The sequence below is a fragment of the Tachyglossus aculeatus genome, chromosome 3, assembly GCF_015852505.1.
Source record: "Tachyglossus aculeatus isolate mTacAcu1 chromosome 3, mTacAcu1.pri, whole genome shotgun sequence".
Taxonomy (NCBI): domain Eukaryota; kingdom Metazoa; phylum Chordata; class Mammalia; order Monotremata; family Tachyglossidae; genus Tachyglossus; species Tachyglossus aculeatus.
Genome location: NC_052068.1, coordinates 19,529,800 through 19,551,984, shown reverse-complemented (window position 1 = coordinate 19,551,984; position 22,185 = coordinate 19,529,800). Strand labels below are relative to the sequence as shown.

At 46.3% G+C, this 22,185-nt stretch overlaps 1 protein-coding gene and 1 non-coding gene across 2 annotated transcripts in view; one reads left to right on the top strand and one right to left on the bottom strand.

Moving 5' to 3' along the window:
- Positions 1-22,185, top strand: part of TLL2 (tolloid like 2) — a 195,504-nt gene that overhangs the window by 1,484 nt on the left and 171,835 nt on the right. The gene's annotated exons all lie outside the window — the stretch shown is intronic.
- On the bottom strand, positions 14,288-14,425 carry LOC119926440. Its single transcript, XR_005450316.1, has one exon. It is a non-coding gene; the product is annotated as a small nucleolar RNA SNORA7 (small nucleolar RNA).

Here is a 22,185-nt window from a genome sequence, read left to right as displayed (position 1 = left end):
TCTCAGTTCCCTCATCTGTAAAATGGGGATTAAAACTGTGAGCCCCCAGTGGGACAACCTGATCACCTTGTAACCTCCCCAACACTTAGAACAGTGCTTTGCATATAGTAAGTGCTTAACGAATACCATCATTATTATTATAATTATTATTCCCCACTCCCAGCCCCACACCGCTTATGTACGTATCTGTCATTTATCTCTATTAATGTCTGTCTCCCCCGCCAGACTGTAAACATGTTGTGGACAGGGAATATGTCTGTTTATTGTTGAATTATACTCTCCCAAGCACTTAGTAGAGTGCTCCGCACACCATAAGCATTCAATAAATTCAGTTGAATGAGTGAATGAATTAATGTTCCCTGCATATAAGCATCTTACAGTCTAGAGGGAGCAGCTGGAGAAAGGGTGGGAGGGCAAGACCATCCTGATCTTGGCAAGGGGATGTGCTAGGAGGTAGCCGAGAGTGGTGGGAGACTGGCCTTTTTTTCCAGATGGGGGCCCAGTGCCAGCATGAAGCTCCGAAGACCCAGTTTGGGGGTCTGGGGGTGGGTGGGCCTGAGGACGTTCTGCTCTGTAAACCTGAAGGGACTGGTAGCCCCACCCTGCCACGGGGTTGGAATCCCATTTCATCCCCTCCCCACATTTCATTTCATCCTATCCCCAAAGTACATATGTATAGGAGAATTCACCCATGAATTCGCTCTCATTCACCCCTCACATCCAAGCCGTCACCAAAACCTGCCGGTCTCAGCTCCACAACATTGCCAAGATCTGCCCTTTCCTCTCCATCCCAACCGCTACCCTGCTAGTTCACGCTCTCATCCTATCCCGGCTGGACTACTGCATCAGCCTTCTCTCTGATTTCCCATCCTCATGTCTCTCCCCACTTCAATCCATACTTCATGCTGCTGCCCGGATTGTCTTTGTCCAGCAGCGCTCTGGGCATGTTACTCCCCTCCTCAAAAATCTCCATTGGTTACCAATCAATCTGCGCATCAGGCAGAAACTCCTCACCCTGGGCTTCAAGGCTGTCCCTCCCCTCGCCCCCTCCTACCTCACCTCCCTTCTGTCCTTCTCCAGCCCAGCCCACACCCTCCGCTCCTCTGCCGCTAATCTCCTCACCGTGCCTCGTTCTCGCCTGTCCCGCCGTCGACCCTCAGCCTACGTCCTCCCCCGGGCCTGGAATGCCCTCCCTCTGCCCATCCACCAAGCTAGCTCTCTTCCTCCCTTCAAGGCCCTACTGAGAGCTCACCTCCTCCAGGAAGCCTTCCCAGACTGAGCCCCTTCCTTCCTCTCCCCCTCGTCCTCCTCTCCATCCCCCCCATTTTACCTCCTTCCCTTCCCTATAACACCTGTATATATGTTTGTACATATTTATTACTCTATTTATTTATTTATTTTACTTGTACATATCTATTCTATTTATTTTATTTTGTTAGTATGTTTGGTTTTGTTCTCTGTATCCCCCTTTTAGACTGTGAGCCCACTGTTGGGTAGGGACTGTCTCTATATGTTGCCAACTTGTACTTCCCAAGCGCTTAGTACAGTGTTCTCCACACAGTAAGCGCTCAATAAGTACGATTGATTGATTGAGAAGCAGCGTGGCTTAGTGGAAAGAACCCGGGCTTGGGAGTCAGAGGTCATGGGTTCTAATCCTGACTCCGCCACTTATCAGCTGTGGGACTTTGGGCAAGTCACTTAATTTCTCTGTGCCTCAGTTACTTCATTAGGGATTAAGACTGTGAGCCCCACGTGGGACAACCTGATTACCTTGGATCTACCCCAGCGCTTAGAACAGTGCTTGGCACATAGTAAGCACTTCACAAATACCATTATTATTATTATTATTATAGCACATCTATAATTAATTCATTCATTTATTTATCTGTTTGCATGTCTGTCTCCCCCTCTAAACTGTGAGCTCGTTGTGGGTAGGAATGTGTCTGTTTGTTGTATATTGTACTCTCCCAAGTGCTTAGTAATCATGATAATGACGGTATGTTAAGCACTTACTATGTGCCAGACACTGTAATAATAATAATAATAATAATAATAATAATGACATTTATTAAGTGCTTACTATGTGCAAGGCATTGTTCTAAGCACTGGGGAGGTTACAAGGTGATAAGGTTGTCCCACGGGGGGCTCACAGTCTTAATCCCCATTTTACAGATGGGGTAACTGAGGCGCAGAGAAGTGAAGTGACTTGCCCAAAGTCACACAGCTGACAATTGGCAGAGCCAGGATTCAAACCCATGACCTCTGACTCTAAAGCCTGGGCTCTTTCCACTTAGTATAGTGCTCTGCACTCAGTAAGCGCTGACTAAATCGATAAATACGATTGAATATCTTGGTCCATCTCTGCCCTTGCTGCTTCACCTCCACAGACCGCTGCCTTCTCCTCTAGACTGTGAGTTCATTGCGGGCAGGGAATATGTCTGTTTATTGTTTAACTGTACTCTTCCAAGTGCTTAGTACCAGTGCTTGGCCTGCAGTAAGTGTTCAGTATATATGACTGAATTGAATTCTCCAGGACTCAGTGACTTCCCTTCTCTCTTGCCCCAAAAGGGACACCACTTTTCTTCCCCAACTGACCTCTAAGAGGTGATTATAATCAGGTCTTTGAATCAATCAATCAAATTTATTGAGCGCTTGCTGTGTACAGAGCAATGTGCTAAGTGTTTGAAATCAGAGAAGCAGTGTGTCCTAGTGGATAGAGGATAGGCCAGGGATTGTCTCTCTTTATTGCTGAATTGTACTTTCCAAGCGCTTAGTACAGTGCTGTGCACACAGTAAGTGCTCAATAAATACCATTGAATGAATGAATGAGTTGGAAGGACCTGGGTTCTAATCCCAGCCCTGCCACTTGTCTGCTGTGTGACCTTGGGCAAATCACTTGTCTTTTCTGGGCCTCAGTGACCTCATCTGTAAAATGGGAATTAAGACTGTGAGCCCCAAGTGGGACATGGACTGTGTCCAACCTGATTCGTTTGTATCTACCCTAGTGCTTGTTACAGTGCCTGGAACATCGTAAATGCTTAACAAATACCATAAAAAGAGGAGTTTCTGGGGTCACTCAGACCAGCTGATCATCTTCCTTATCTGTATTCATTGAAAACCTTTATTGTGGCTCCCAATCAATCTGCGCATCAGGCAGAAACTCCTCACCCTGGGCTTCAAGGCTGTCCATCCCCTCGCCCCCTCCTACCTCACCTCCCTTCTCTCCTTCTCCAGCCCAGCCCGCACCCTCTGCCGCTAATCTCCTCACCGTACCTCGTTCTCGCCTGTCCCGCCATCGACCCCCGGCCCACATCATCCCCCTGGCCTGGAATGCCCTCCCTTTGCCCATCCGCCAAGCTAGCTCTCTTCCTCCCTTCAAGGCCCTGCTGAGAGCTCACCTCCTCCAGGAGGCCTTCCCAGACTGAGCCCCTTCCTTCCTCTCCCCCTTTGTCCCCCTCTCCATCCCCCCCCATTTTACCTCCTTCCCTTCCCCACAGCACCTGTATATATGTATATATGTTTGTACTTATTTATTACTCTATTTATTCATTTATTTATTTTACTTGTACATATCTATTCTATTTATTTTATTTTGTTAGTATGTTTGGTTTTGTTCTCTGTCTCCCCCTTTTAGACTGTGAGCCCACTGTTGGGTAGGGACTGTCTCTATATGTTGCCAATTTGTACTTCCCAAGCGCTTAGTACAGTGCTCTGCACATAGTAAGCGCTCAATAAATGATTGATTGATTGATTGATTGATTATTATAAAATGGTATTTGTTAAGCACCTAGGAGGTAGACTGTAGTCCAGACTCCAAGTATGCTCATTGGGTTCTTTAGGTCCCACCCCCACTGAGACCCTTGGGTCTTTAGCAGGCAACGATTAGGTGAACCCCATAAGCAGTAGAAAGTAGTTAACACCCCTCTGCTCAGAAGGAAAAGGAAGTCAAGGGAGAATCCTGTAGTTCCTTATCTAGGCTGTGACTTTTCTAAAGCATTACCTCTGGGGCCACTTGTTTCCATTTGAATAATAATTATGGCACTTGTTAAAAACCTACTGCGTGCCAAGCATTATTCTTAGCACTGGGGCAGACACAAGTTAATCAGGTTGGACACAGACCACGCTGGGCTCCCACTCTTAATCCCTATTTTTAACAGATGAGGTAACTAAGGTACAGAGAAGGGAAATGACTAGCCCAAGGTCACACAACAGACCAGTGGTGGAGCCAGGATTAGAACCTGTGACCTGATTCCCAGGCCCGTGCTCTATCCACTATGTCATGCTGCTTCTCTAGGCCATGCTGAGTGGAACCAGCACTGTGAAAAAGGAAGACACAAATCGATAAGGGAGTGCGGGGGGGTGAGACTATAAAAGAGGAAGCCAACTTAATCTTGTGAGTTTGCAGTCGGCACTTCGTCTTTCTGAGTCCAGGTGCTAATGCCATGGCTTATTAAAATAATATCAAGCCAGGAAAATGATGACAGGCATATTATGGGGATGGGGGAGATCTCCATCGGTCATTAGCTGTACCTCACTGTACCTCGTTCTCGCCTGTCCCGCCGTCGACCCCCGGCCCACGTCCTCCCCCGGGCCTGGAATGCCCTCCCTCTGCCCCTCCACCAAGCTAGCTCTCTTCCTCCCTTCAAGGCCCTGCTGAGAGCTCACCTCCTCCAGGAGGCCTTCCCACACTGAGCCCCTTCCTTCCTCTCCCCCTCGTCCCCCTCTCCATCCCCCCATCTTACCTCCTTCCCTTCCCCACAGCACCTGTATGTATGTATATATGGTTGTACATATTTATTACTCTATTTATTTATTTATTTATTTATTTATTTTTTTTATTTGTACATTTCTATCCTATTTATTTAATTTTGTTGGTATGTTTGGTTCTGTTCTCTGTCTCCCCCTTTTAGACTGTGAGCCCACTGTTGGGTAGGGACTGTCTCTATGTGTTGCCAATTTGTACTTCCCAACCGCTTAGTACAGTGCTCTGCACATAGTAAGCGCTCAATAAATACGATTGATTGATTGATTGATTGATTAGCTGACAAACACCTCCACGAGTTTCGCTTTCCTGCATCTCCCGTCCTTCGGCTTCATAGGTCAGAATAATAATAATAATAATAATAATAATAATAATAATCATGGCATTTATTCATTCATTCATTCAATCGTATTTATTGAGCGCTTACTGTGTGCAGAGCACTGTACAAAGCACTTGGGAAGTACAAGTTGGCAACATATAGAGATGGTCCTACCCAACAGTGGGCTCACAGTCTAGAAGCGCTTACTCTGTGCAAAGCACTGTTCTAAGTGCTGGGGAGGTTACAATTTGATCAAGTTGTCCCACAGGGGGCTCACAGTCTTAATCCTCATTTCACAGATGAGGGAACTGAGGCCCAGAGAAGTTAAGTGGCTTGTCCCAAGTCACACAGCTGACAACTTAACTTCTCTGGGCCTCAGTTCCCTCATCTGTAAAATGGGGATTAAGACTGTGAGCCCCCCATGGGACAACCTGATCACCTTGTAACCCCCCAGCGCTTAGAACAGTGCTTTGCACATAGTAAGCGCTTAATAAATGCCATTATTATTATTATTATTATTAATTGGCAGAGCGGGGATTTGAACTCGTGACCTCTGAGTCCAAAGCCTGTGCTCTCTCCACTGAGCCACACTGCTTCGCTAGACAGAAGCAGAGCGGTGTGTCTGAGGTGGACATCATGGCCTCCCCCGGCAAAGGACACTGGCAAGCAGGAGCTCCCGAGACGGGTCCCTGCTACACTGACCCTGTAGCCCAGTTAAATGGCTAGTGGACCCACGGCCTGGGCTCCTGAGTTCCAATTCAGCCTGGGCTCAGGGACAAAGCAGGGGGAGTTCATGGACCCTTTGCCCAGTGACCACGCTGGGCAATCTGCAAATGTAAGTCCATTATGGGCTGGGAATGTGTCTGTTTTTTGTTGTAGTGTACTCTCCTGAGCACTTAGTACAGTGCTGTGCACACAGTAAGCACTCAGGAGAAGCAGCATGGCATAGTGGATAGAGCCCGGGCCTGGGAGTTGGGAGGACCTGGGTTCTAATCACAGCACTGCCACTTGTCTGCTGTGTGACCTTGGGCTAGTCACTTTTCACTCATTCATTCAAGCGTATGTATTGAGCACTTACTGTGTGCAGAGCACTGTACTAAGCGCTTGGGAAGTACAAGTGGGCAACATATAGAGACGGTCCCTACCCAACAGTGGGCTCACAGTCTAGAAGGGGGAGACAGAGAACAAAACAAAGCATATTAATAAAATAAAATAAGTAGAATAAATATGTACAAATAAAATAGAGTAATAAATACGTACAAACATATATACAGGTTCTGTGGGGAGGGGAAGGAGGTAAGGCACGGGGATGGGGAGGGGGAGGAGGGGAAGAGAAAGGAGGGAGCTCAGTCTGGGAAGGCCTCCTGGAGGAGGTGAGCTCTCAGTAGGGCTTTGAAGGGAGGAAGAGAGCGAGCTTGGCGGAGGTGCGGAGGGAGGGCATTCTGGGCCAGGGGGAGGACGTGGGCCAGGGGTTGATGGCGGGACAGGCGAGAACGAGGCACGGTGAGGAGATTAGCGGCAGAGGAGCGGAGGGTGCGGGCTGGGCTGGACAAGGAGAGAAGGGAGGTGAGGTAGGAGGGGGTGAGGTGATGGACAGCCTTGAAGCCAAGGGTGAGGAGTTTTTGCCTGATGTGTAGGTTGATTGGTAGCCACTGGAGATTTTTGAGGAGGGGAGTAACATGCCCAGAGCATTTCAGGACAAAGACGATCCGGGCAGCAGCGTGAAGTATGGATTGAAGTGGGGAGAGACAGGACAATGGGAGATGGGAGAGAAGGCTGATGTAGTAATGCAGACAGGATAGGATGAGAGCTTGAACCAGCAGGGTGGCGATTTGGATGGAGAGGAAAGGGCGGATCTTGGCGATGTTGCGGAGGTGAAACTGGCAGGTTTTGGTGACGGATTGGATGTGAGGGGTGAATGAGAGAGCGGAGTCGAGGAGACGGGAACGATGGTAGTGCTGTCAACACTGCACTTCTCTGGGCCTTAGTTCCCTCATCTGTAAAATGGGGTTTAAGAACGTGAGCCCCACGTGGGACAGGAACTGTACCCAACCTGATTAGTTTGTATCCACCCCAGCACATAGTACAGTGCCTGGCACACATAAGCACTTAACAGATACCATAATTATTATTGCTAATAGTAAATATGATTGAATGAATGAAATGGTTCACCCGTGAGAAACGGCATGGCCTAGTGGAATCAGAGGACGTGGGTTTTAATCCTGGCTCTGCCAACTGTTTTCTGTGTAATCTTGGGCAAGTTGCTTCACTTCTCTGCACCTTAGTTCCCCCGCTCTCCTTCCTACTTAGATTTTGAGCCCCATGTAGGGCAGGGACTATGTCCAATCTAATGCGCTTGTGTCTATCCCAGCACTTAGAACGGTGTTTGACACAGAGTAAGCGCTTAACAAATACCGTGAAAAGAATGTGGAGTGGTCATCGTGGGCGGGGGCAGAGTGGCTTGCACACTACAGCCAAAGACAAATGTTTATCTAGGCCAAATAGACCTTAGTCCATGGTGGGAAAATTGACTACTTCAATGACCCAGGGAGATGACGTCTCGTGGTCGTGTTAGTACAAAGTTCCCGTCTTCCCTTCTCCTTTCTCCCTCTCCACCCTTCCTCAGCAACACTCTCAGATATCGTGAGTCAGTGGAAGCCCAAATTTATGGGCCTGTTAGGAGATGCAATCCCCTCAGGACTGGAAGCCGGGAAACCTGGGTTCTAATCCCAGTTCGGCCACTTGGACCTTGGGTAAGTCACTTAACTTCTCTGGGCCTCAGTTTCCTCATCTAGAAACTGAGGATGAAATACCTGTTTTTTTTTTTTGTTTATTATAATTACCTTTATGGTATTTATTCATTCATTCATTAAATCGTGTTTACCGAGCGTTAACTGTGTGCAGAGCGCTGTGCTGTTTGGGAGAGTAGGAGAAGCAGCGTGGCTCAATGGAAAAAGTCCGGGCTTTGGAGTCAGAGGGCATGGGTTCAAATCCCGGCTCCGCCAATTGTCAGCTGTGTGACTTCGGGCAAGTCACTTAACTTCTCTGTACCTCAGTTACCTCATCTTTAAAATGGGGATTAAGACTGTGAGCCCCATGTGGGACAACCTGATCACCTTGTAACCTCCCCAGCACTTAGAACAGTGCTTTGCACATAGTAAGCGCTTAATAAATGCCATTATTATTATTATTATTACTATTACAATTGCACAATGTAACAGGCACATTCCAGGCCCTCAGCAAACCTGATCACCTTGTTACCTCCCCAGTGCTTAGAACAGTGCTTTGCACATAGTAAGCGCTTAATAAATCCCATTTAAAAAAAAAAAAGCTTATGGTCTAGAGGTGGGGAGAAAGACATTAATATAAATAAATTCAAGCCTGTTCAAATCTGGTTCAAAGCCGGTTCCAAGCTGGTTTAAATCCCGGCTCCGCCAACTGTCAGCTTTGTGACTTTGGGCAAGTCACTTAACTTCTCTGGGCCTCAGTTACCCAAGCTGTAAAATGGGGATTAAAACTGTGAGCCCCTCATGGGACAACCTGATCACCTTGCAACCTCCCCAGCGCTTAGAACAGTGCTTTGCACGTAGTAAGTGCTTAACGAATACCGTCATCATCAATAAATAAATTACACATGGGGCTCACAGTCTCGATCCCCATCTGACAGATGAGGGCACTGAGGCCCAGGAAAGTGAAATGACCTGCCCAGGATCACACATCAGACAGGTGGCGGAGCTAGGATGAGAACATGGGTACATGGACTGTGTCCAACCAACCTTGTATTTACCAAGCTTGTAATGGGTACATGGAATTTTTTCAATCCAACCTTGTATTTACCCCAGCACTTAGCACATAGTAAGGGCTTACTATTTGTTAATTGCTTACTTTGTGCCAGGCACTATACTAAGCGCTGGGGAAAATGCAAGATACTCTCTCTTGCTTCTCTTTATCCCCTTCCTCCTCCTGCCCCTTCCTCCTCCTGCCCCTTCTTCCCATCTTCCCACAATTATCTCAAGAGATCTCCTGCCTCCTCTCAAAATCCACCCCTTCCACTTGTGCATCTGACCCCAACACTTTGCACCTTATCAAAACACTTGTCCCCTTCCTTCTTCCCTCCCTGGCAGCCGTCTCAACTGTTCTCTCTCCAGTGGCTTCTTCCCCACTGCTTTCAAACATGTTCATGTCTCCCTTATCCTAAAGAAAAAAACACCCTCCCTTGACCCCATGGCTCCCTCCAGTTATGACCCCATCTCCCTGCTACCATTCCTCTCCAAACTCCTTGTGCAAGCTGTCTACGCTCCCTGTCTCCAGTTCCTCTCCTCCAATTCTCTCCTTGACCCCTCCAATCTGGTTTCCATCCTTTTCCCTCCACAGAAACCACCCTCTCAAAGGTCAAAAATGATCTCCTTTTTGCCAAATCCGAGGGCCTCTACTCCATCCTAATCCTCCTCAATCTCTCAGCTGCTTTGAACACTGTCAATCACCCCCCCTTTTGGAAACATTATCCAGTCTTTGCTTCACATACACTGTCCTCTCCTGGTTCTCCTCCTAGCTCTCTGCCTGCTCATTCTCAGTCTCTTTTTCAGGCTCCTTCTCTGCCTCCTACCCCCTAATTTGGGAGTCCTTCAAGGTTCAATTCTGGGTCCTCTTCAACTACCATCTCTACACAGATGATTCCCCTATCTACAGCTCCAGCTCTGATCTCTCTCCTTCTCTGCAGTCTCATATTTCCTTCTGCCTTCAGGACATCTCTACTTGGAAGTTGTGCCACTCCCTCCAAATTAACCTGTCCAAAACAGAACTACTCAAATTCCCACCCAAATCCTGTCCTCCCCCTGATTTTCCCATCACTATAGACAGCACCACTACCTTCCTATCTCACAAGCATGTGTAACCTTGGCGTTATCCTTGACTCCTGTCTCTCATTCAACCCCATAGTCAATCTGTCACCAAATCCTGTCAGCTCAACTGTCACAACATTGCTGGAGTTGCCCTTTCTTCTCCATCCAAACTGCTGCCTCATTAATCCAAGCACGTATCCCCTCCCATCTTGATTACTGCATCAGCCTCCTGTCTCTCCAAGCTTCAGCCCATATTTCACTTGCTGCCTGGATAATTTTTCTACAAAACCATTCAGTCCATCTTTCCTCACTCATCAAGCTCTCCAGCGGTTGCCCATCCACCTCCACATCAAGCAGAAACTTCTTGCTATTTGATTTAAAGCACTCAATCACCTTGCCTCTTCCTACCTTACTTCTCTGATTTCTTACTATTACCCAGTCCGAACACTTTGTTCCTCTAATTCCAACCTATTCACCGTCCCCCCATCTTGTCTATATAGCCACTGACCTCTTGTCCACATCCTGCCCCTGGCCTGGAATGCCCTTCCCCGTCATATACGACAGGATCACTCTCCCCACCTTCAAAGCCTTATTAAAAGCACTTCTCCTCCAAGAGGACTTCCCTAACTAAGTCCTAAATTCCTCTTCTCCCACTCCCTTCTGTGTTGTCCTTGCACTTGTGTTTTCTCCCTTTATTCGCCCCTCCTTCAGCCCCACATCACCTTTGTACATCTCTGTAACATTTATTTATACTAATGTCTGTGTTCCTCCTCTAGACTGTAAGCTCACTGTGGGCAGAGCATATGTTTACCAGCTCAATTACTGTAATAATAATGATGGTATTTGTTAAGGTCTTACTATGTGCAAAGCATTGTTCTAAGCAGTGGGGAGGTTAGTACAGTGCTCTGCACACAATAAGCGCTCAATAAATATGATTGAATGAATGAGTAAAGGTGATCAGGTTGTCCCACAGGAGGCTCACAGTTTTAATCCCCATTTTACAGATGAGATAACTGTGGCAAAGATAATTTAAGTGAGTTGCCCAAAGTCAATCAATCAATCAATCGTATTTATTGAGCGCTTACTGTGTGTAGAGCACTGTACTAAGTGCTTGGGAAGTACAAGTCGGCAACATATAGAGACAGTCCCTACCCAACAGTGGGCTCACAGTCTAGAAGGGGGAGACAGAGAACAAAATCAAACAAATTAACAAAATAAAATAAATAGAATAGATATGTACAAGTAAAATAAATAGAGTAATAAATATGTACAAACATACGTACATATATACAGTCACACAGCTGACAGTTGGCGGAGCCGGGATTTGAACCCATAACCTCTGACTCCAAAGCCCGTGCTCTTTCCACTGAGCCATGTTGCTTCTCCCAATCTCTTAGTACAATCAATCAATCAATCGTATTTATTGAGCGTTTACTGTGTGCAGAGCACTGTACTAAGCGCTTGGGAAGTACAAGTTGGCAACATATAGAGACAGGCCCTACCCAACCATGGGCTCACAGTCTAAAAGATTTCTAAAGATTTCTAAAGATGCAGTACAGTGTTCTGCATGCAGTAAATGCGACTGATGGATTGATCAGGTTGAACACGATCCATGTCCCACATGGGGCTCACGATCCAAGAGGGAGAAAAGGTATTTAGTCCTCATTTTATAGATGAGGTAAATGAGGCACTGAGAAATTAAGCACTTGCCTAAGGTCACACAGCAGATCAGTTGCAGAGCTGAGATTAGAACCCAGGTCCTCTGAATCCCAGACCGGTTCTCTACCAACTAGGCTACACTGCTTCCTAAGCTGTTCTCTCCCATGCTTTAGACTGTGTACCCCTTGTGGGAGTGCTTAGTACAGTACAGTACAAGCGCTTAGTACAGTGCTCTGCACACAGTAAGCGCTCAATAAATACGATTGATTGATTGAGTGAGTGAGACTGTATCTGAGCTGGTTATTCTGTATCTTCCCCAGTGCTTAACACATAGCATTGTGTTAACTTGCCAACTTGTACTTCCCAAGCGCTAAGTACAGTGAACAGTGCTTTGCACATAGTAAGCGCTTAATAAATGCCATTATTATTATTATTATTATTATTATAGTAAGCGCTTAATAAATATGATTGAATGAATGAATGAATTATTGTTTTATTATTATTCATTATTTTTATCCCAAGGACAGCACACAGAACCCCAGGCTTCTGGGTTTTAATACAGACAGTGCAACATGGAATTAATAATAATAATAATAATAATAATAATAATAATAATAATGGCATTTATTAAGTGCTTACTATGTGCAAAGCACCATTCTAAGGGCTGGGGGATACAAGGTGATCAGGTTGTCCCACGTGGGGCTCACAGTCTCAATCCTATTTTACAGATGAGGTAACTGAGGCCCAGAGAAGTTAAGTGGCTTGCCCAAGGCCCCACAGCTGACGAGTGGCGGAGCCGGGATTCGAACCCATTACCTCTGACTCCAAAGCCCGTGCTCTTTCCACTGAGCCACGCTGCTTCTCACCCTGAAAGGGCCCAGGGTCCTGTCTTAAGGTTAATAGTAATAATAATGATAATAGTGATAATAACTTGGTATTTGTCAAGTACTTATTATGTACCCAGCACTGGACTAAGTGCTGGGGTGGATGCAAGACAATCAGACTGGACACTGTCCCTGTCCTACGGGGGGCTGACAGTGAGCCCACTATTGGGTAGGGACTGTCTCCATATGTTGCCAACTTGTACTTCCCAAGCGCTTAGTACAGTGCTCTGCACACAGTAAGCACTCAATAAATAGGATTGATGATGATGATGAGGGAGAACCGGTGTTAAATCTCTATTTTGCAAATGAGGAAACTGAGACCCAGAGAAATGAAGTGATTTTCCCAAGGTTCCACAGCAGCCAGGATTAGAACCCAAGTTTGTTCTCTTTCCTCTAGGAGAAGCAGCGTGGCCCAGTGGAAAGTCCACAGGCCTGGGAATCAGAGGACCTGGGTTCTAATCCTAACTCTGCCACTTGTCTGCTGTGGCACCTTGGGCAAGTCACTTAACTTCTCTATGCCTCAGTTACCTCATCTGGAAAATGGAGATTAAGACTGTGAGCCCCTTGGGGGACATGGAGCTGGTCCAACCTGCTTATCCTCTATCTACCCCAGTGCTTAGTAATAATAATAGTAATTATTATTATTATGGTACTTGTTAAGTGCTTACTATATGCCAGGCACCGTGCTAAGCGCTGGGGTAGATAAAAGATAATTGGGTTGGACATAGTCCCTATTCATTCATTCATTCAATCATATTTATTGAGCGCTTACTGTGTGCAGAGCACTGTACTAAGCGCTTGGGAAGTACAAGCCCTATGCCACCTGGGGCTCACAGTCTTAATTCCTATTTTACGGATGAGGGAACTGAGTTACAGAGAGGTTAAGTGACTTGTCCAAAGTCACACAGCTGACAAGTTGTAGAGCCAGGATTAGAACCCATGACCTTTTGATTCCCAGGCCCGCGCTCTAGCCACTAGGCCATGCTGCCTAGCAATTAACAAATGCTATATAAAAAAAGGCCCATCCTGCTTCAGGGTGAGGAGGGGCAACACGAATCATTTATGGCCTTTCCCCTTTCCCTGTCTCCCTCCTCCTTCTGTAATGCCCTGGAGCTCTGAGGAAGGGTTGAAATTCAGAGGTGCCGGAGCAGGAAACCATCCACTACATAGTTAAGGAAGCCTTACCTTTATTCAATCAATTCAGTCATACTTATTGAGCACCTAATGTGTGCAGAGCACTGTACTAAGCACTTGGGAGGGTACAAAACAACAAGAAACAGACTTATTTTCAAGTCGTCTCCGACCCATAGCGGTCATGGACACATTCATTTATTCATTCATTCAATCGTATTTATTGAGCGCTTACTGTGTGCAGAGCACTGTACTAAGCGCTTGAGAAGTACAAGTTGGTAACATATAGAGACGGTCCCTACCCAACAGTGGGCTCACAGTCTAGAAGGGGGACAGAGAACAAAACAAAGCATATTAACAAAATAAAATAAATAGAATAAATATGTACAAATAAAATAAATAAATAGAGTAATAAATGCATGCAAACATATATACATATATACAGGTGCTGTGGGGAGGGGAAGGAGGTAAGGCGGGGGAGGAGGGAGAGAGGAAGGAGGGGGCTCAGTCTGGGAAGGCCTCCTGGAGGAGGTGAGCTCTCCCAGAACACCTCACCTCCATCTGCAATCGTTCTGGTAGTGGATCCGTAGAGCTTTCTTGGTCAAAATACAGAATTGGTTTGCCATTGCCTCCTTCTGTGCAGTAAACTTGACTCTCTGCCCTCGACTCTCTCCCGTGCCTCTGCTGCCCAGATTGTAGCAGATGGCCTTCCCCTCGCTAGCCGCTGGCCAAGCTAGGAATGGAACGGACAGGCCTCTGCTTGACTCTCCTTCCCTTAGTCGAGACTGGTAGAGGACGGGAAACTCTCCAGGTGCGAACCTGAGAGGGGAAACAGACATAATCCCTGCCCACAATGAGCTCTGGGAGGGAACTTGACCATGGCAAGGGTGGTCAGAAAAAGGATGTGCCTGGGCCTTAGATTTCAGGAGCTGCTGCAGGCTGAAAGGAGGGTTCACAGAGTATTATGTTGCCAATTTGTACTTCCCAAGCGCTTAGTACAGTGCTCTGCACATAGTAAGCACTCAATAAATACGATTGATGATGATGATGATGATCCTCCTCTCTGTTTATTTATTTATTTATTTATTTTACGTGTACATTTCTATCCTACTTATTTTATTTTGTTGGTATGTTTGGTTCTGTTCTCTGTCTCCCCCTTTTAGACTGTGAGCCCACTGTTGGGTAGGGACTGTCTCTATGTGATGCCAATTTGTACTTCCCAAGCGCTTAGTACAGTGCTCTGCACATAGTAAGCGCTCAATAAATACGATTGATTGATTGATTGATTGATCCTCCGACCAATCCCCCCTCCTCTGTGCCCAGTGAGAGGGAAACAGAGCTCCCTCCCCTTGTTGTCTGTCACCAGTTGGCTCGATCGATAATCATTCTTTGGGATAAAGCCGGTATTGATGCTCTGAAGATCGAGTGTAATGGGCCAGGGAGAGAGGAAAAAATCTGATCCTAGTGGAGATAAATCAGATTTTACTCTGCTCAGGAGGATGCACAAGGGCTGGGAAATGGCAACTCAAGAAGTTTTAACTTCTTAACTTCTTTAACGTCAACAGCTTCCTCCGAGCAGGGGAGATCAGCTATCTCGGAGTGGAGCAGTCAGTCAGTTGTATTTATTGAGCGCTTGCTGTGTGCAGAGCACTGAATCAAGCACTTGGGAGAGTCCATTATAACAATATAATAGATACATTCCCTTCCCAGAATGAGTTTACAGTCTGGTGAGGTTGGGGTGGGGACAGACTGTGGAGGAGGGATGAGAGGAGGAGGACCAGACTGTAAGTTCCTTGAGGGAAGGGATACTATCAGTTCTATTTCACTGAACTCTTCCAAGTTCTTAAGCCAATACGCTCTGCACACAGTATGTGTTGCAGAAATACTGATTGACTCTGTGTAGGCCTGATAATAATAATAATAATAATAATGATGGCATTTGTTAAGCGCTTACTATGTGCAGAGCACTGTTCTAAGCGCTGGGGGGGATACAAGGTGATCAAGTTGTCCCACGTGGGGCTCACAGTCTTAGTCCCCATTTTACAGATGAGATAACTGAGGCTCAGAGAAGTTAAGTGACTTGCCCAAGGTCACACAGCAGACGTGGCAGAGCCGGGAGTCGAACCCATGACCTCTGACTCCAAAGCCCTTGCTCTTTCCACTGAGCCAAGCTGCTTCACTACCACTGCCCGGCTCTTTAGCAGGCCTGCCCAGGTTAGAGTTCTGGGCATCTGTAGACATCACTGCCTACCAGCAAAGATGAAAGACATGCCAGTCAATCAGTCAGTCGTATTTATTGAGCACTTAATAATAATAATAATGGCATTTATTAAGCACTTACTATGTGCAAAGCACTGTTCTAAGTGCTGGGGGGATACAAGGTCATGAGGTTGTCCCACGTGGGTCTCACAGTCTTCATCCCCATTTTACAGATGAGGGAACTGAGGCCCAGAGAAGTGAAGTGACTTGCCCAAAGTCACACAGCTGACAAGTGGCAGAGGTGGGATTTGAACCCATGACCTCTGACTCCAAAGCCCGGGCTCATTCCACTGAGCCACACTGCTTCTCTTGGAAATTGTACTTTCCAAGCACAATTGGAGGAGATAGGCCTTCTAGACAGTGAGCCCACTGTTGGGTAGGGACCGTCTCTATATGTTGCCAACTTGTACTTCCCAAGCGCTTAGTACAGTGCTCTGCACACAATAAGCGCTCAATAAATACGATTGAATGAATGAATGAATTCAATAAGGATTTGAATCGGAGGAGAGTCATTGTTTGTTGGATTTGTTGCCTCTGACACTTCAGGCCAGAGGCAGGACGTGGGCAAGAGGTTGGTGGAGAGGGAGACGGGATCAAGGTGTTTTTTGTTTTTGTGATCTTTGTTAAGCACTTACTATGTGCCAGGCAGTGTACTAAGCACTGAGGAAGATACAAGTTTAGCAGGTTGGACGCAGTCCCTGTTCCATGTGGGGCTCACAGTCTTAAACCCCATTTTACAGATGAGGTAACTGAGGGCCAGGGAATTGAAGCGACTTGCTCAAGGTCACACAACAGACAAGTGGCGGAGCTGGGATTAGAATCCAGGCCCTTTTGACTCTCAGGCCCAAGCTCAGTTCATTAGGCCGCTGATGCTTAGCATCATCATCATCGTCGTCATCATCAATCGTATTTATTGAGCACTTACTGTGTGCAGAGCACTGTACTAAGCGCTTGGGAAGTACAAGTTGGCAACATAGAGAGACAGTCCCTACCCAAGCGTGCAGGCTGGGTTGGAGTATATATATATATATATATATATATATATATATATCGTATTTATTGAGCGCTTACTGTATGCAGAGCACTGTACTAAGAGCTTGGGAAGTACAAGTCGGCAACATACATATCTATTCTATTTATTTTATTCTGTTAGTATGTTTGGAGAGTAGCCAGATGAGGTAGGAGGGGGAAAGGTGATTGACTGAATTAAAGCCAATGGTGAGGAGTTTGTTTGATGTGGAGGTGGATGGGCAACCACTGGAGGTTCTTGAGGAGGGGAGAGGAGAAGGAGAGGGAGAGAAGAGGAGAGGAAAAAGAGATGGAGAGGGAGAAGGAGAGGGAGAGGAACAGCATGGCTCTGTGGAAGGAGCCCGGGTTGGGAGTCAGAAGTCATGGGTTCTAATCAATCAATCAATCAATCAATCGTATTTATTGAGCACTTACTGTGTGCAGAGCACTGTACTAAGCAGTTGGGAAGTACAAGTTGGCAACATATAGAGACAGTCCCTACCCAACAGTGGGCTCACAGTCTAGGAAGGGGAGACAGAACAAAATCAAACATATTAACAAAATGAAGTAAATAGAATAGATATGTACAAGTAAAATAAATAAACAGAGTAATAAACATGTACAAACATATATACATATATACAGGTGCTGTGGGGAAGGAAAGGAGGTAAGACGGGGGGATGGAGAGGGGGACGAGGGGGAGAGGAAGGGGGGGCTCAGTCTGGGAAGGCCTCCTGGAGGAGGTGAGCTCTCAGTAGGGCCTTGAAGGGAGGAAGAGAGCTAGCTTGGCGGATGTTGGGAGGGTCGGGGGGGTCGTGTAACTAATCCTGACTCCGCCACTTGTCAGCTGTGTGACTTTGGGCAAATCACGTCACTTCTCTGTGCCTCAGTTCCCTCATCTGTAAAATGGGGATTAAGACTGTGAGCCCCACATGGGGCAACCTTGATAACCTTGTATCCCCCCCCCCCCCGCAGTGCTTAGAACAGCGCTTGGCACATAGTAAGCACTTAAGAAATACCAGTATTATTATGTGGACTGAATATTTTTGTAGAAAAATGAGCCGGGAAGCAGAGTGAGGTATGGACTGGAGTAGGGAGAGGCAGGAGGCAGGGAGGTCAGTAAAGAGGCTTTTAGAGTAGTCAAGCAAAACAACGGTGTCTCCTCAACTGTTTTGACGGGCTGCTGGGATGAGGTGCCTATAAGGGAGTGATGGAGTGTGTGTTTGTGCCCAGTGTGTTTAGAAATTGCGTTGTGAGGAGAGCCACAGCACCAGCTGGGACAAAAACCGGAGTTCAACAGGAGCTCCGAGCGCTCTAGGCTGGAAGCTCGTTATGGGTAGAGAACAAGTCTGCCAACTGTGAGAAGCAGTGTGGCCTAGGGGAAAGAGCCCGGGCTTGGGAATCAGAGCACGTGGACGTGGAATCAGCTCTTCCACTTGTCTGCTGTGTGACCTTGGGAAAGCCGCTTCACTTCTCTGTGCCTCAGTTACCTCATCTGTAAAATGGGGATTAAGACTCTGAGCCCCACTTGGGACAACCGATTACCTTGTATCTATGAGAAGCAGCGTGGCTCAGTGGAAAGAGCATGGGCTTTGGAGTCAGAGGTCATGGGTTCAAATCCTGGCTCCACCAATTTTTTTTTAATGGCATTTATTAAGCGCTTACTATGTGCAGAGCACTGTTCTAAGCGCTGGGGAGTTTACAAGGTGATCAGGTTGCCCCACGGGGGGCTCACAGTCTTAATCCCCATTTTACAGAGGAGGGAACTGAGGCCCAGAGAAGTTAAGTAACTTGCCCAAAGTCACACAGCTGACAGTTGGCAGAGGCAGGATTTGAACCGATGACCTCTGACTCCAAAGCCCGGGCTCTTTCCACTGAGCCACGCTGCTTCTCTGGGCCTCAGTTCCCTCATCTGGAAAATGGGGATTAAGACTGTGAGTCGCCCATGGGACAACCTGATCACCTTGTAACCTCCCCAGTGCTTAGAACAGTGCTTTGCGCATAGTAAGCACTTAATAAATGCCATCATCATTATTACCCCTGCGCTTAGAACAGTGCTATAAATACCATGATTATTATTATTAACTCTGTTGTACAGCACTCTCCCAAGTGCTTAGTACAGTGCTCTGTACACAGTAAATGCTCAATAAATACCATTGATTATTTGATTGACTGCTGTGATCTGGCTTGGCAACAGCAGTGTGGCCTAGTGGAAAGAGCATAGGAGAGGGAGTCGGTAGGCCTGGGTTCTAATCCAGGCTCCACCAACTGTCTGCTTTGTGACCCTGGGCAAGTCACTTGACTTCTCTGTACCTCAGTTTCTGTATAAAGGAGATTAAACACCTGTTTAATAAAGGACTTGCTCCTGTTATTCATTCATTCATTCAATTGTATTTATTAATAATAATAATGATGGCATATATTAAGTGCTTACTGTGTGCAAAACACTGTTCTAAGTGCTGGGGAGGTTACAAGGTGATCAGGTTATCCCACAGTCTTAATCTCCATTTTACAGATGAGGTAACTGAGGCCTGGAGAAGTGAAGTGACTTGCCCAAAGTCACACAACTGACAATTGGTGGAGTCGGAATTTGAACCCATGACCACTTTCCACTGAGCCACGCTGCTTCTCTAAGCAAATACCATTAATAAATAAATGTATTGAGCTCTTACTGTGTACAGAGCACTGTACTAAGCGCTTGGAAAGTACAATGCAGCATTAAATCCCTGCCCTACAGTGGGCTCACAGTCTAGAAAGAGGGAGACAGACATCAAATTTATTCTCCCCTCTTCCCAGCCCCACAGCGTTTCTGTACATATCTGTAATATATTTATGTGTATTAATGTATATCTCTCTCTCTAGACTGTAAGCTCATTGTGGGCAGGGAATGCATCTGTTCTAATTCTGGCTCTGCCACATGTCTGCTGGGTGACCTTGGCCAAGTCATTTCACTTCTCTGGGTCTCAGTTACCTCATCTGTAAAATGGGGATGAGTGTGAGCCCTATATGGAACAGGGACTTTATCTAACCTGATTAACTTGTATCTAGCCTGGCATTTCGCGGTGCTTGGCATATAGTAAGCACTTAGCAAGTACCATAATTGTTGTTATTCTACCTTTCCTCTAGAATGTAAGCTCAGTGTGAACAGGGAATGTATCTACCAACTCTGTTATATTGTACTCTCCCAAGCATTTAGTACAGTGCTCTGCACACAGTAAGTTCTCAATAAATACCATTGATTTATTAATTGAACTTCACCTTCCAACTGGGCTTCACTTTTAGACTGTGAGCCCACTGTTGGGTAGGGACTGTCTCTATATGTTGCCAATTTGTACTTCCCAAGCGCTTAGTACAGTGCTCTGCACACAGTAAGCGCTCAATAAATACGATTGATGATGATGATGATGACTCTCCTACCTCCAAGCCCCAGCCTGGAGCTCCCTCCCTGCCCAATTCAGCCACACCACAGTCCTCCCCAAATAGTTACGCTATTTGTTAAGCGCTTACCCACCCTTCCCTGATTAATTCATCCACTCCAAGGGGCATAAATTCAAAATCAATCAATCAATCAATCGTATTTATTGAGCGCTTACTGTGTGCAGAGCACTGTACTAAGCGCTTGGGAAGTACAAGTTGGCAACATATAGAGACAGTCCCTACCCAACAGTGGGCTCACAGTCTAAAAGAGTGGGCTCACAGTCTAAAATCCACCCATAGCACTTAACAAATACCACAATTATTATTTTATGTCCATCCCCAGCACTTCGGTCAACTTCCCTGTGCCTAAGCTTCTTCACTTAATAATAATGATGGTATTTGTTAAGCACTTACTTTGTGCAAAGCACTGTTCTAAGCGCTGGGGAGGTTACAGGGTGATCAGGTTGTCCCACGGGCGGCCCACAGTCAATCCCCATTTTACAGATGAGATAATTGAGGCACAGAGAAGTTAAGTGACTTGCCCAAACTCGCACAGCTGACAACTGGCAGAGCTGGGATTTGAACCCATGACCTCTGAATCTGAAGCCCGTGCTCTTTCCACTGAGCCACGCTGCTTCTCAATTTGCAGTTTGCAAGATGTGATAATAATAATAATAATGATAGCATTAATTAAGCGCTTACTGTGTGCAAAGCACTGTTCTAAGTGCTGGGTAGGTTACAAGGTGATCAGGTTGTCCCATGGGAGGCTCACAGTTTTAATCTCCATTTTACAGACAAGGTAACTGAGGCCCAGAGAAGTTAAGTGACTTGCCCAAAGTCACATAGCTGACAGTTGGTGTAGCCAGGATTTGAACCCATGACATCTGACTCCAAAGCCCATGCTCCTTCCACTGAGCCACGCTGCTTCTTACTTGTAAAATGGGTACTCAATACCTGTTCTCCCTCCTCTTTAGGACTATGCAATCTGGTTATCTTTTATCTACCCCAGCACTTAGTACAATAAGAGCTGAAATACAAAAATTATTGTTATTGGTATTATTAATAATAATGGCATTTATTAAGCACTTACTATGTGCAAAGCACTGTTCTAAGTGCTGGGGAGGTTACAAGGTGATGAGGTTGTCCCACGGGGGGCTCACAGTCTTAACTTTACAGATGAGGGAACTGAGGGACAGAGAAGTTAAGTGACTTGCCCAAAGTCACACAGCTGACAATTGGCAGAGCTAGGATTCGAACCCATGACCTCTGACTCCAAAGCCCAGGCTCTTTCCACTGAGCCACGCTGCTTCTCTAATGCTTGAGGAGACAGACAGATGCCAATAAGCCTGGGGCATTCACCCCCACTGGACACTGGCTCACTTTTCTCTTTCTTTAAACACTGCCTAGTGGATAGAGCATGGGTTTGGGACTCAGAAGGACCTGGGTTCTAATCCCAGCTCCGCCACTTGTCTGCTGTGTGAACTTGGGCAAGCCACTTCACTTCTCTGTCTGTTACCTCATCTGTAAAATAGGTATTAAGATTGTTAGCCCCACGTGGGATAGGGACTGTGTCCAACCTGAATAGCTTGTGACCGTTTCTGTATGTTGCCAAATTGTACTTCCCAAGCGCTTAGTACAGTGCTCTGCACACAGTAAGCGCTCAATAAATACGATTGAATGAATGAATGAATGAATCTACCCCAGTGCTTAGAATAGTGCCTGACAGATACTAAGCGCTTAACAAATACCATAAAACAAAAAACCAAAAAAACACTTCACCTTGCAGTTTCACTCTGGGAAAGTGATTTCTTTTGAATTCATCAATCAATCAATCAATCAATCAGTCATATTTATTGAGCGCTTACTGTGTGCAGAGAAAATTTATGGTCCACCTCCCTTAAGGGA